Source organism: Pseudophryne corroboree, chromosome 10, assembly GCF_028390025.1.
Source record: "Pseudophryne corroboree isolate aPseCor3 chromosome 10, aPseCor3.hap2, whole genome shotgun sequence".
NCBI lineage: Eukaryota > Metazoa > Chordata > Amphibia > Anura > Myobatrachidae > Pseudophryne > Pseudophryne corroboree.
The window spans coordinates 261206771-261222647 of record NC_086453.1 but is presented as its reverse complement, the minus strand read 5'-3'; positions in this window follow the sequence as shown (position 1 = coordinate 261222647).

The following is a 15877-nucleotide window of genomic DNA, read 5'->3' as shown; positions in this document are numbered from 1 at the left end:
CTCGCTTCGCTCGCCATGCTTCAGGCATGGTGCCTTCGCTTCGCTCGGCACACTTTACCGTTCCAATCGTAGTCCACGTGGATCGTTAAGTATGAAAAGGTTCAAAAAAAGAAAAAATAAGAATTTACTTACCGATAATTCTATTTCTCGTAGTCCGTAGTGGATGCTGGGAACTCCGTAAGGACCATGGGGAATAGCGGCTCCGCAGGAGACAGGGCACATCTAAAGAAAGCTTTAGGATCACCTGGTGTGCACTGGCTCCTCCCCCTATGACCCTCCTCCAAGCCTCAGTTAGGATACTGTGCCCGGACGAGCGTACACAATAAGGAAGGATTTTGAATCCCGGGTAAGACTCATACCAGCCACACCAATCACACTGTACAACTTGTGATCTGAACCCAGTTACCAGCATGATAATAGAGAAGCCTCTATAAAAGATGGCTCACTACAACAATAACCCGAATTTTTTGGTAACAATAATTATGTACCAGTATTGCAGACAATCCGCACTTGGGATGGGCGCCCAGCATCCACTACGGACTACGAGAAATAGAATTATCGGTAAGTAAATTCTTATTTTCTCTGACGTCCTAGTGGATGCTGGAAACTCCGTAAGGACCATGGGGATTATACCAAAGCTCCCAAACGGGCGGGAGAGTGCGGATGACTCTGCAGCACCGAATGAGAGAACTCCAGGTCCTCCTCAGCCAGGGTATCAAATTTGTAGAATTTTACAAACGTATTTGCTCCTGACCAAGTAACTGCTCGGCAAAGTTGTAAAGCCGAGACCCCTCGGGCAGCTGCCCAAGATGAGCCCACCTTCCTTGTGGAGTGGGCATTTTAAGATTTTTGGCTGTGGCAGGCCTGCCACAGAATGTGCAAGCTGAATTGTACTTCAAATCCAACGAGCAATCGTCTGCTTAGAAGCAGGAGCACCCAGTTTGTTGGGTGCATACCGGATAAACAGTGAGTCAGATTTTCTGACTCCAGCCGTCCTGGAAACATACATTTTCAGGGCCCCGACCACGTCAAGCAACTTGGAATCCTCCAAGTCCTTAGTAGCCGCAGGTACCACAATAGGTTGCTTCATGTGAAATGCAGAAACCACCTTAGGTAGAAATTGAGGACAAGTCCTCAATTCTGCCCTGTCAGAATGAAATATTAAATAAGGGCTTTTATATGATAAAGCCGCCCATTCTGACACACGCCTGGCTGAAGCCAGGGCTAACAGCATCGTCACCTTCCATGTGAGATATTTTAAGTCCACAGTGGTGAGTGGTTCAAACCAATGTGACTTTAGGAAACTCAACACAACATTGAGATCCCAAGGTGCCACTGGAGGCACAAAAGGAGGCTGTATATGCAGTACCCCTTTTACAAATGTCTGAACTTCAGGCACTGAAGCCAGTTCCTTTTGGAAGAAAATCGACAGGGCCGAAATTTGAACCTTAATGGACCCTAATTTTAGGCCCATAGACAGTCCTGTTTGCAGGAAATGGAGGAAACGACCCAGTTGAAATTCCTCTGTAGGGGCCTTCTTGGCCTCCCACCACGCAACATATTTTCGCCAAATGCGGTGATAATGTTTTGCGGTTACGTCCTTCCTGGCCTTGACCAGGGTAGGGATGACTTCATCTGGAATGCCTTTTTCCTTCAGGATCCGGCGTTCAACCGCCAAGCCGTCAAACGCAGCCGCGGTAAGTCTTGGAACAGACAAGGCCCCTGCTGGAGCAGGTCCTTTCTTAGAGGTAGAGGCCACGGTTCGTCCGTGAGCATCTCTTGAAGTTCCGGATACCAAGTCCTTCTTGGCCAATCCGGAACCACGAGTATAGTTCTTACTCCTCTCCTTCTTATGATTCTCAGTACTTTTGGTATGAGAGGCAGAGGAGGGAACACATACACTGACTGGTACACCCACGGCGTTACCAAAGCGTCCACCGCTATTGCCTGAGGGTCCCCTGACCTGGCGCAATATCTGTCTAGTTTTTTGTTTAGACGGGACGCCATTATGTCCACCTTTGGTTTTTCCCAACGGTTTACAATCAGGTGGAAGACTTCTGGGTGAAGTCCCCACTCTCCCGGGTGAAGGTCGTGTCTGCTGAGGAAGTCTGCTTCCCAGTTGTCCACTCCCGGAATGAACACTGCTGACAGTGCTATCACATGATTTTCCGCCCAGCGAAGAATCCTTGCAGCTTCTGCCATTGCCCCCCTGCTTCCCGTGCCGCCCTGTCTGTTTACGTGGGCGACTGACGTGATGTTGTCCGATTGGATCAATACCGCCTGACCCTGAAGCAGGGGTTTCGCTTGACTTAGGGCATTGTAAATGGCCCTTAGTTCCAGAATGTTTATGTGAAGAGATGTCTCCAGGCTTGACCATAAGCCCTGGAAATTCCTTCCCTGTGTGACTGCTCCCCAGCCTCGTAGGCTGGCATCCGTGGCCACCAGGACCCAGTCCCGAATGCCGAATCTGCGGCCCTCTAGAAGATGAGCACTCTGCAACCACCACAGGAGGGATACCCTTGTCCCCGGTGACAGGGTTATCCGCTGAAGCATCTGAAGATGCGACCCGGACCATTTGTCCAGTAGGTTCCACTGGAAAGTCTTGCGTGGAATCTGCCAAATGGGATTGCTTCGTAGGAAGCCACCATTTTTACCCAGAACCCTTGTGCATTGATGCACTGAGACTTGGTTCGGTTTTAGGAGGTTCCTGACTAGCTCGGATAACTCCCTGGCTTTCTCCTCCGGGAGAAACACCTTCTTTCTGGACTGTGTCCAGGATCATCCCTAGGAACAGAAGACAAGTCGTCGGAACCAGCTGCGATTTTGGAATATTGAGAATCCAATCGTGCTGCCGCAACACTACCTGATATAGTGCTACACCGATCTCCAACTGTTCCCTGGATCTTACCCTTATCAGGGAATCATCCAAGTAACGGATAACTAAAATTCCCTTCCTTCGAAGGAATATCATCATTACGGTCATTACTTCAGTAAAGACCCGGGGTGCCGTGGACCATCCCTACGGCAGCGTCCGAACTGATAGTGACAGTTCTGTACCATAACCTGAAATACCCTTGGTGAGAAGGGTAAATTTTGACATGAAGGTAAGCATCCTTGATGTCCCGAGACATCATGTAGTCCCCTTCTTCCAGGTTTGCAATCACTGCTCTGAGTGACTCAATTTTGAATTTGAACCTCTGTATGCAAGTGTTCAAAGATTTTAGATTTTAGATTTTAAAATCGGTCTCACCGAGCCGTCTGGCTTCGGTACCACAATAGTGTGGAATAATACCCCGTTCCCTGTTGCAGGAGGGGTACCTTGATTATCACCTGCTGGGAATACAGCTTGTGAATGGTTTCCAAAACTGCCTCCCTGTCAGCGGGAGACGTCGGTAAAACAGACCTTTGGAAACGGCGAGGGGGATACGTCTCGAATTCCAATTTGTACCCCTGAAATATTACCTGAAGGATCCAGGGGTCTACTTGCGAGTGAGCCCACTGCGCACTGAAATTCATTGAGAACGGGACCCCACCGTGCCTGAACTTGTAAAGCCCTAGCGTCATACTGAGGGCTTGGCAGAGGCGGAAAAGAGTTTCTGTTCCTTGGAACTGGCTGATCTCTGCAGCCATTTTCCTCTCCCTCTGTCACGAGCAGAAAAGAGGAACCCTTTTGTCCGCTTGCCAACCAGGCCTGCGCCTGATAATACGGCGTCTTATTTTGAGAGGCGACCTGGGGTACATCCCCTCTTTTAAGGCAATACTTCCAAATGCCGTTTGGAATCCGCATCACCTGACCACTTTACTGGTATAATTGGACAACGCACTTATACTTGATGCCAGTCGGCAAATATTCCGCTGTGCATCATGCATATATAGAAATGCATCTTTTAATTGCTCTATAGGCAATAATATACTGTCCTTATCTAGGATATCATAATTCCAGTCAGGGAATCCGACCACGCCAACCCAGCACTGCACATCCAGGCTGAGGCGATTGCTGGTCGCAGTATAACACCAGTATGTGTGTAAATACATTTTAGGATACCCTCCTGCTTTCTATCAGCAGGATCCTTAAGGGCGGCCATCTCAAGAGAGGGTAGAGCCCTTGTTCTTACAAGCGTGTGAGCGCCTTATCCCCCCTAGGGGGTGTTTCCCAACGCACCCTAACCTCTGGCGGGAAAAGGTATACTGCCAATAACTTTTTAGAAATTATCAATTGTTATCGGGGGGAAACCCACGCATTTTATTTCTCAGATTCAGGAAAACTACAGGAAGTTTTTCCTCACCAACATAATACCCCTTTTTTTGGTGGTATTCATATTATCAGAAAAGTGTAAACTTTTTTCATTGCCTCAATCATGCAATGTGTGGCCCTATTTGGAAATCACGGTTGTCTCTTCACCGTCGACACAGGAGTCAGTATCCGTGTCGGCGTCTGTATCTGAGGTAACGGGCGCTTTAGAGCCCCTATATGAGACGTCTGGACATGCACAAGCTGAGTAGCCGGCTGTCTCATGTCAACCACTGTCTTTTATACAAAGCTGACACTGTCACGCAATTTCCACAGTACATCCACTCAGGTGTCGACCCCCCAGGGGGTGACAACACTATTACAGACACTCTACTCCGTCTCCTCATCATTTTTCTCCTCATACATGTCGACACAAACGTACCGACACACAGCACACACACAGGGAATGCTCTGATAGAGGATAGGACCCCACTAGCCCTTTGGGGAGACAGAGGGAGAGTTTGCCAGCACACACCAGAGCGCTATATATATACAGGGATAACCTTATATAAGTGTTTTTCCCTTTATAGCTGCTGTATTGTTTATACTGCGCCTAATTTGTGCCCCCCTCTCTTTTTTAACCCCTTTCTGTAGTGTAGTGACTGCAGGGGAGAGCCAGGGAGCTTCCCTCCAACTGAGCTGTGAGGGAAAATGGCGCCAGTGTGCTGAGGAGATAGGCTCCGCCCCTTTCTCGGCGTCCTTATCATCCGTTTTCTTGTATGTTTTGGCAGGGGTTAAATGCATCCATATAGCCCAGGAGTTATATGTGATGCATTTATTTTAGCCATAAAAGGTTTTCTAACGATTTATTGCGTCTCAGGGCGCTGCCCCCCCAGCGCCCTGCACCCTCAGTGACCGGAGTGTGAAGTGTGCTGAGAGCAATGGCGCACAGCTGCGGTGCTGTGCGCCTACCTTTATCTGAAGACAGGAAAGTCTTCTGCCGCCGATTTTTCCGGACCTCTTCGCTCTTCTGGCTCTGTAAGGGGGCCGGCGGCGCGGCTCCGGTGACCCATCCAGGCTGAACCTGTGATCGTCCCTCTGGAGCTAATGTCCAGTAGCCTAAGAAGCCCAATCCACTTTGCACGCAGGTGAGTTCGCTTCTTCTCCCCTTAGTCCCTCGATGCAGTGAGCCTGTTGCCAGCAGGTCTCACTGAAAATAATAAACCTAAACTAAAACTTTCACAAAGAGCTCAGGAGAGCCCCTAGTGTGCACCCTTCTCGTCGGGCACAGAAATCTAACTGAGGCTTGGAGGAGGGTCATAGGGGGAGGAGTCAGTGCACACCAGGTGATCCTAAAGCTTTCTTTAGATGTGCCCTGTCTCCTGCGGAGCCGCTATTCCCCATGGTCCTTACGGAGTTCCCAGCATCCACTAGGACGTCAGAGAAAAGTCGTGAAAAACTCATGTCGACCTTTTTCCATGTCGACCTTGTTCCTGTCGACCTTTTGTACATGTCGACCTTTTGTCCATGTTGACCTAAGGTGTGTCGACCAATTGGCGTCGACCTAAGGTGTGTCGACCTTTGCGCTGTCGACCTGGAGTCCGGATACCAGAAACACAGAAGTAATGCCCAAACTGGAAACTTTTTCCCTTACCAAATAATTAGAATAAGGTTGTGGCAGGCTTATTAAGATTATTATTAACCAGGGGTTGTTATACACAATATATACATATATATTCCAATTATATTCTTTTTAGGAATACAGCAGTGGAATACAATCTGCACAAAAAATATAAATCAATAAGTAGCGGCACACGGCTCAGTTTTAATTTTCTTTATTATTTGGCACTAGGACAAAACAAATTCTTTCTTTTTTCTGTTTTGTCCATTTTTCTGACTCACATCTATACTATCTTTTATCAATTTTATATTTCACTGTTTATGGCCCAATTAAGGGTCTTAATACTTCATATGGGATACTAATAAAGTTGACACATTCCATATGGGTATTGGGAGGTACTAAGAATTAAGTGTTAATATATACATATAAAAAGTGTATAAGGACACAGATCCAATATCAGGAATTTTTGTTGGTTTTGGGAGTGAGTGCACCCAAAGAAACTGATCCCTTTTTCTTCACCCTTTCTGTACATGTTTCAGGATCAGTGGGTAGCACCAGTCTATAATTTCATATCTGTATTATATACAGTTATCAAGAGACTATACTCCTACAGATATTATCTAATATCTAATTAAGCTGGTGCGGGACTTCTTTGTTGTTTTTTTCAAATTAAACAAAGTGTGTCTACATTCACACAATTCATTTATCTTTCATATACACCTTATGCACACAGCCTGAAGGTAATTTAATACAATATTTTTAATAACTTTGTGTATTAAACAAAGTTTGTGTACATTGAGCCATCAAAAAACAAAGGTTTCACTATCTCACTCTCACTCAAAAAAGTCTGTATTTTGGAATATTCCGTATTTCGGAATATTTGGATATGGGATACTCAACCTGTATTAACTAGTACTAAAAATAAACACCTTGGCATCCTTTTCTGGTTCCTGTGACTCATGGAATGCCTGTTGTATTCCCAAATCATACCTTATGTACTACATTATTTCTTTAATTAAATAAATACCGCTATCTGCAAATATAACGTCTGGTACTCCCTATCTGCAAATAACTTCTGAAACTACTTTTATAGCTATTGATTTTGCTGTGGCTTTTGCCATTGGCAGATAACTGAAAATGTCTGTGGCTACCAATACATCTTTGGCAGTTAGATATAGTCAATTTGCAGTCTTTGAAATGGAAAATAACTTTTGGGGATTGCTCCAAGGGTTGACTTGACCTTCTGTCCTGGATTGGACATTTTCAGTAGGCATACATATCCATTAGGCTTGTACAAACTTGGTTGCGGCAGGATAACATCCTGGAACTATCCATCTTCCATTAACTACATTTTCCATTTTATCCTCTCCCAGGTGTGTGAGTCCATGGCTGACTTAACACATAAGTGGATATAAGCTTCTGGGTAAGTATAATTTCTCTTCTAATTTTCATAAGCCAGTGTCTTCTTCTTGTCTGTCTCCTCTTCTTTGCCATGCTGCTGTTTCTTCAGGACCTGCTTGTTCCTGAAATTTCTTCAAATCCTGTAGACCAGGCATTTGAAGCTTTTCTTCTTTCTGTTTCTTCTGTGTGTGTGTGTGTGTGGTGTAGACTGCTACCTTCACTGGTTGTTTGGTTGCTTTCTCTTTCCATAGGCTACTTTCTCACTCTCTCCTGCTTGGTTCTGAAGTTCAATCAGCACAGCATAATCAGGCATCTGGTCTGGCACTGAATGGTTACAGGCTTGCTGGGGGCATCTTGCTGCCGTCTTGGCTTCAGCATCTTCCAGATTGTTGCCTCTTGTTTAAGGAGTGTAATTTCTTGCATGTGCCTATATCTTCATTACTACAACCTTTCCTGTGGCCCTTGCAGAGCTCTGAACTGGTGTCTGATCAGCGAAGCATGTTGTATGTCTTCACCACTTGCCTTCTTGAAGCCTCTGCTTTTCCATATCTGGCCCACACTCTTGTACTGGGATGGTAAGGATCCTGAATCCACAACTCCATGTGCAGTGCTTACTACATATCCTGTATGAGGAATTCCATCCTCATGGTACCTTGATCCATCCACATATAGCTCATGCTGAGCATAAGGTAGTTCTTGTTCCAGTAAAGCCACACAAGGAGAGGGAAAATTTTTGATTACTAGAATTATTCTCTTCGTCTTCTGGACCATCCCTTTGGTCCTGCATCCATGACGATCTGTCTGTATCTTGCTCTTCTGGACCACCTTCCTGGTCCTTATCATCAACTTCTTGCTTTCAGATTCATCAGTAGATAATCTGTTTTTCCCTCCAGATAATCTGTTCTTCCCTCCTTTTGAATCTTGAGATTCAACACCTTTATTGATTATTGCTGGACAAGGGTTGCTGGGTTGAGGGTAGTACATCTTCTGATGGTTACGTTGTTGGGCTTAGCAATGCTACTTCATACATGGTCAGCCTTGCCGCTGACAGGTGTTTGGTTCTTGCTTGCTGAAGCTTTTCTGTACCTGCATGTGGTACCTGTATGATAAATTCATGATTCAGCACTATGCCTGTGCTCTTGTCCTCTTCTAGGACTGCTAATTCAGCACTGTGTCTGTGCTCTTGTCCTCTTCTAGGACTGTTGCTGCTGCCACTGCTCTGATGCCGGTAGGTGCTCCTTGAGTACTGCTGTCAAGCTTGCTTGAGTGGTAGGCCACTGGTCCTCACCTCAGTCCATAATTTTGCGTAAGGACTTCTATGTATGGCCGCCTTCTTCAATAGTCAGGTGGTTCTAGGGCTTTGGATGAGGCAACTGCTGTTTCCAATTGTTCAATTGCTTCATCCATCTGTTGCTGTGTGTAGGATGCGGTCCTTCCTCCCTTTCAGTGTTGTCATACAATGTTTGCATGTAGACTGATGCTAGAGGTATCCATTCTCTGCAGTATCCTACTAGGCCCAGGAATGATCATAAGACTTGCTTGACACTAGTTGGCATCTTAGCTTGCAGTATGAATTTTTTCCTTCTCACTTTTGTTAGATGTCGGGTACCTTGAGTGTCCTAGGAAAATTGGCTAGCTGCAATTTCTCCTTCTGAGGCTCTGCAGTCTTGTCCTTCCAGAAACTTCAATAAGGACACTGTCTCTTCTTGGTACTTCTTCTAGTGGTGGTGGCAATCAGTTCATTCACATCCTGTATTTAGCTGTGTGTCTTGTGGATAAATCACTTGGTGATGTAGCCCCTCCCTGGGGTACTCTTGTCTTAGTAGTATTGCTTGCTTTCTTCCATAACTGGCACTGTGGAAATGAGCCAATACTGAAATTCTGTTCTAACTTGCTTCTTAATGGCTTTTTGTTCTTTCCTTTGATAAGTTGCTGGAAAGTTCAACTTCTGCTGGTGTGTACTGTAATCTCCTTGGATAAGCTTCAGTACATTGTGCTCCAACATAGTCACTGGACATGTACTCCGAGGTCAAGAACTGGACTGGTATTAGTGACTGTAGTTCTTGCATCTCCTGTCCCTTTAGGAGTTTCTGATGTCATAATTTCTTGTGATACCTCCCTCTACTGTCTTCTGCGTCTGCTGGCTCCAGTATGCATTAGACACAACACAATTATGCATGTCCTGCTCCAGTGGACAAGGTGACTGCAATTATACCTTCCATTGTTTTTTCTGGAGACATTATGTTCACTGGGGAGTACCTGAAGAAGCTTGTACTTCATATTGGCAGAGGAAGCATCATTCATTTGCCTTCTGGGACTTCTGTCTTGTTCCTTATTATTTTCTTCAACACTGGAGCTGCTGGTGCTTTAAATCTTCTCATGGATTAGCGCTGTAATCCTGCCATGTAATACTGACCACTTGGCAGATGTCTTTCTTAAAGCAGACTTCATGTAGTCTTTAAACTTTCATGCAACCTACAAACTGCTTCTCAACTTTTCTTTTTCCAATCACCTCCCTTTATGATTCATCCATTATTCTTCATACTTTGTCCTTTTTTCACTTGCATATTTTTTTTCCTTCTGCTACTGGCATGTCATCTTCTTAGTCCAAGTCCACTCATGCTGGTGTTTAACATAATGATGTTCATGCTCGGAGTTGTTGTTCCTCTTCGTCTTACTTTTCCTGTGAGAGGTAGACTTGTATAGCTGCTTGTATTTCAGGTTACATCCTTGCTGGAATGTTGAAGGTACATCTTATTTTCTTGCAGGGAGTAGGGCTTGACCTCCCAATCCAGTTGCTTCGATGGCCTGATCTGTAAGTAAACATGGATGAATCTTGTTGTGCATAAAAAAAAACAGTTTTTGAAGTCCTTGTGCCTCCTGTGGGTAAAGTCACTTTTGTCGAACTGCCAGTGGTGACTGAGTACACTGTTGCCGACACAGGAGTTGCTCACTCTCATATTCTATCATCTTGTGTGTGCTGCCTAATATGGCTGGTAAGAAACCTGTTGCCATGCTTTTAAAACCTGTTCTAAATTTACTTAACATGGTCTATATATATACAGGTTGAGTATCCCATATCCAAATATTCCGAAATATTCCGAAATACTGAATTTTTGGAGTGAGAGTGAGATAGTGAAACCTTTGTTTTCTGATGGCTCAATGTACACAATCTTTGTTTTATACACAAAGTTATTAAAAATATTGTATTTAATGACTTTCAGGCTGTGTGTATAAGGTGTATATGAAACATAAATGAATTGTGTGAATGTACACACACTTTGTTTAATGCACACAGTTATTAAAAATATTGGCTAAAATGACCTTCAGGCTGTGTGTATAAGGTGTATATGAAACATAAATGCATTCTGTGCTTAGACTTGGGTCCCATCACCATAATATCTCATTATAGTATGCAATTATTCCAAAATACGGAATAATCCGATATCCAAAGTACTTCTGGTCCCAAGCATTTTGGATAAGGGATACTCAACCTGTATATATATACTGCTCAACAAAATAAAGGGAACACTAAAATGACACATCCTAGATCTGAATGAATGAAATATTCTTATTAAATACTTTGTTCTTTACATAGTTGAATGTGCTGACAACAAAATCACACAAAATTTATCAATGGAAATCAAATTTATTAACCCATGGAGGTCTGGATTTGGAGTCACCCTCAAAATTAAAGTGGAAAAACACACTACAGACTGATCCACATTTGATGTAATATCTTTAAAGCAAGTCAAAATGAGGCTCAGCAGTGTGTGTGGCCTCCATGTGCCTGTATGACCTCCCTACAATGCCTGGGCATGCTCCTGATGAGGTGGATCTCCTCCCAGACCTGGACTAAAGCATCTGCCAACTCCTGGACAGTCTGTGGTGCAATGTGGCTTTGGTGGATGGAGCGAGACATGATGTCCCAGATGTGCTCAATTGGATTCAGGTCTGTGGAAGGGGCGGGCCAGTCCATAGCATCAATGCCTTCATCTTGCAGGAACTGCTGACACACTCCAGCCACATGAGGTCTACCATTGTCTTGCATTAGGAGGAACCCAGGGCCAACCGCACCAGCATAAGGTCTCACAAATGGTCTGAGGATCTCATCTTGGTACCTAATGGCAGTCAGGCTACATCTGGCGAGCACATGGAGGGCTGTTCGGCCCCCCAAAGAAATGCCACCCCACACCATTACTGACCCACTGCCAAACTGGTCATGCTGGGGGATGTTGTAGGCAGCAGAATGTTCTCCTTGGTGTGTCCAGACTCTGTCATGTCTGTCACATGTGCTCAGTGAGAACCTGCTTTCATCTGTCAAGAGCACAGGGCGCCAGTGGCAAATTTTCCAATCTTGGTGTTCTCTGGCAAATGCCAAATGTCCTGCACGGTGTTGGGCTGTAAGCACAACCCCCACCTGTGGACATCGGGCCCTCATACCACCCTCATGGAGTCTGTTTCTGATTGTTTGAGTAGACACATGCACATTTGTGGCTTGCTGGAGGTCATTTTGCAGGGCTCTGGCAGTGCTCCTCCTGTTACACCTTGCACAAAGGCGGAGGTAGTGGTCCTGCTGCTGGGTTGTTGCCCTCCTACGGCCTCCTCCACATCTCCTGATGTACTGGCCTGTCTCCTGGTAGCGCCTCCATGCTCTGGACACTACGCTGACAGAAACAGCAAACCTTCTTGCCAGAGCTCGCATTGATATGCCATCCTGGATGAGCTGTACTACCTGAGCCACTTGTGTGGGTTGTAGACTCTGTCTCATGCTACCAGTAGAGTGAAAGCACCGCCAGCTTTCAAAAGTGACCACAACATCAGCCAGAAAGCATAGGAGCTGAGAAGTGGTCTGTGGTCACCACCTGCAGAACAACTCCTTTATTGGTGGTGTCTTGATAATTGCCTATAATTCCCACCTGTTGTCTATTCCATTTGCACAACAGCATGTGAAATTGAATGTCAGTGTTGCTTCCTAAGTGGACAGTTTGATTTCACAGAAGTGTGATTGACTTCGAGTTACATTGTGTTGTTTAAGTGTTCCCTTTATTTTTTTGAGCCGAAATTTACATTATATGCCCCCAATAGTGCAGTGCCAGATCCACAATTGCCCCCACAGTGCCAGGTATACAAATGCCCCCACATTGCCAGGTATACAAATGCCCCCACAGTGCCAGGTATACAAATGCCCCACAGTGCCAGGTATACAAATGCCCCCACAGTGCCAGGTATACAAATGCCCCCACAGTACCAGATCCACAAATGCCCCGACAGTGCCAGGTATACAAATGCCCCCACAGTGCCAGGTATACAAATGCCCCCACAGTGCCAGATCCACAATTGCCCCCACAGTGTCAGGTAATACCTGACACTGTGGGGGCAATTGTGGATCTGACACTGTGGGAGCAATTGTATACCTGACAGGTATACAAATGCCCCCACAGTGCCAGGTAAACAATTGCCCCCACAGTGCCAGGTATACAAATGCCCCACAGTGCCAGCCAATTGCCCCCACAGTGCCAGGTATACAATTGCCCCCACAGCAGCCAGTGCTGCAGCTGCTTACCGCTGCTGCACTGCTGCTGCTGCTGCTGCTGCTTCTCCTCTGGGCTCCGTCTGTGAGGGACGGGTGAGTCAGGAAAGGAAAGCGCCCGCCAGCGCGGCTGTGTCTGGCACGGCGGCGTATAGCGGACTTCGTTCAAATCAGCCGCCGGTTCGTGAGCCAATCAGAGCTCGCGGACCGGCGGCTTCTGATTGGCTGCCGGTCCGCGTGCTCTGATTGGCTCACGAACCGGCAGCTGGTTTGAAGTCCACTATACGCCGCCAGACATAGCGGCGCTGGCGCACTCTCCTCCCCTGACAGCTGAGACACGCTGCCGCTGGACTGAGCGGCAGCGTGTTTCAGTGAGCGCTGGACCGGCCCACGTGGCCATCGGCCCTTCTGGCATTTGCCAGAAGTGCCAGATGGCCAGTCCGGCCCTGCCGTGCAGGGATATGAGACCAGTCCGGAGGGAAAACCACCAATGCCGCCAATGTGTGAGTCACACTGGCGTCACTAACAATTGACCACCAGGAGTCACAGCAATCTCAGCATGAATGTGGTTACTATAACAACCATGGTAATCAATCTATCACAAAAAAATGTGCTCAAAAACATACCCAAAATTACAAACATTAAAAACACATTGGGGGTAATTCCGAGTTGATCGCAGCAGGAATTTTGTTAGCAATTGGGCAAAACCATGTGCACTGCAGGGGAGGCAGATTTAACATGTGCAGAGAGCATTAGATTTGGGCGGGGTGTGTTCAATCTGCAATCTAATTTGCAGTGTAAAAATAAAGCTGCCAGCATTTACCCTGCACAGAAATAAAATAACCCACCCAAATCTAACTCTTTCTGCACATGTTATATCTGCCTCCCCTGCAGTGCACATGGGGGGTCATTCCAAGTTATTCGCTTGTTGCAGATTTTCACAACGGAGCGATTAAGGCAAAAATGCGCATGCGCATGGTACGCAGTTCGCACGCGCTAAAGAATTTAGCACAAAATTTAGTAGATTTACTCACGTCCGAACGAAGAATTTTCATCGTTGAAGTGATCGGATTGTGATTGACAGGAAGTGGGTGTTTCTGGACGGAAACTGACCGTTTTCTGGGAGTGTGCAGAAAAACACAGGCGTGCCAGGATAAAACGCGGGAGTGTCAGGAGAAACGGGGGAGTGGCTGGCCGAACGCAGGGCGTTTGTGACGTCAAACCAGGAACGAAATGGGCTGAGCTGATCGCAGTGTTGGAGTAAGTCTCGAGCTACTCAGAAACTGCTAAGAATTTTCTATTCGCAATTCTGCTAATCTTTCGTTCGCAATTCTGCTATGCTAAGATACACTCCCAGACGGCGGCGGCCTAGCGTGTGCAATGCTGCTAAAATCTGCTAGCGAACGAACAACTCGGAATGACCCCCATGGTTTTACCCAACTGCTAACAAAATTCCTGCTGCGATCAACTTGGAATTACCCCCATTGTGCAGTCAGAATATAAACTTTAAAAACAATGCATATTGATGTTGATCAGGACACAAGCTGTGGTTATTACGGGTAATGATTATTAGCTGTTGCAAATAAAACCAAACAGTCTGCTACGGGCTGTGGGACAGAACGAGTGAAACATTTGTATCCATAAAACTGTTAGATTATTATTACTTCTATATAAACAAAGCTGGAATTATTCCCAAGAATGCTTCTTCCAGACTGTGCCCTCGCAGCAAACCATGATTTCATCATTTTATAATGTTACCAAAGGAGGTCTACCATAAACTAGAGTGTTTAATACATTCATTTAACCCTTGAGGTACAATACCATTTGGGTAACGTATCAAATTTACCTTTTGACTATATAAATATAGCCCAAATGTTTCTCAGAAGAGCTCATTACAAAACATAACCTCATAATGTAGCATGATTTTATAATCTTATAATATTATCATGATGAATCTACGGTAAACAGGAGTATATTATGCATTCATTTAACCCCTTAGGTGAAATGACATTTAACTGATGTATCCAATTTACCTCTAAACACAACAATTTTAATGATCTATTGCCTCCTTGTATGCTTGGTAAAGCCGCATCAATCATTCGATATCTCAGATTTGCCAATGTATGATGACATTCAGCAAAATGTCTGGCTATGGGCTGATCACTGGTTCCTGTAGCAATTGCTGCCCGGATTGCTGTCCTGTGGTTTCCCATACGTTCCTTGAATTTTGATTTGGTCTTACCTATATAGCTAAAACCACAAGGGCAGACTATCTGATAGATTACAAAAATGGAATTACACGTGAAGTGGTGCCGGATTTTGTATGCTGTACCTGTATGAGGATGATAAAATACATCCTCCATCAGTAAAAACTGACAGGTTACACAGGTACACTTGAAACAACCATTCCTACTATATCCAAAAATACCTGGTCTATTAACTGTATGTGTTGTATCCGTTTTGACCAATATATCCTTCAAGCTGCAACCGCATTTATAGCAAGGCATTAATCTGTGGTCATGCAAACCTAGAGTCGGATCACTCTGTATAATCTGCCAGTTGTTTTTAGCTACTTTTATGATTTTTTCTGCTGAAGTATTAAGTGTGTTAACCCATGGTATATATTTCGACTGATTATTTTTAGTAGTGACCTTATTCAACAAATATAATCTATCCATAGCCAGTACTCGTTCTTTATCCCTTAAAAGGGATTTTTTATTGTACCCTCGTTCTAGAAATCTCTCAATTAATGAGTCAATTTCTCATTCTGTAACCCCAGAAACGCTATTATTTCTATGAATCCGGATCATCTGAGAATACGGTAGGCTATTAACCATAGCACGAGGATGACAACTCTGTGCTTTTAAAAAAGTATTTCTATCCGTTGGTTTTACGAAGAGACTAGTCTGGATGCAATTATCTACTAGCGACACCTTAACATCCAGAAAATTAACAGTACTCTGAGATACTGTTTGTGTGAACTTAATTGGGCTCAAAGACAAATTATGTGTCTATCAATGATAATAAAACAGTAATGTCACCATGCCAAATGAGAAACAAGTCATCTATGAACCGTGAAAACAATACAATA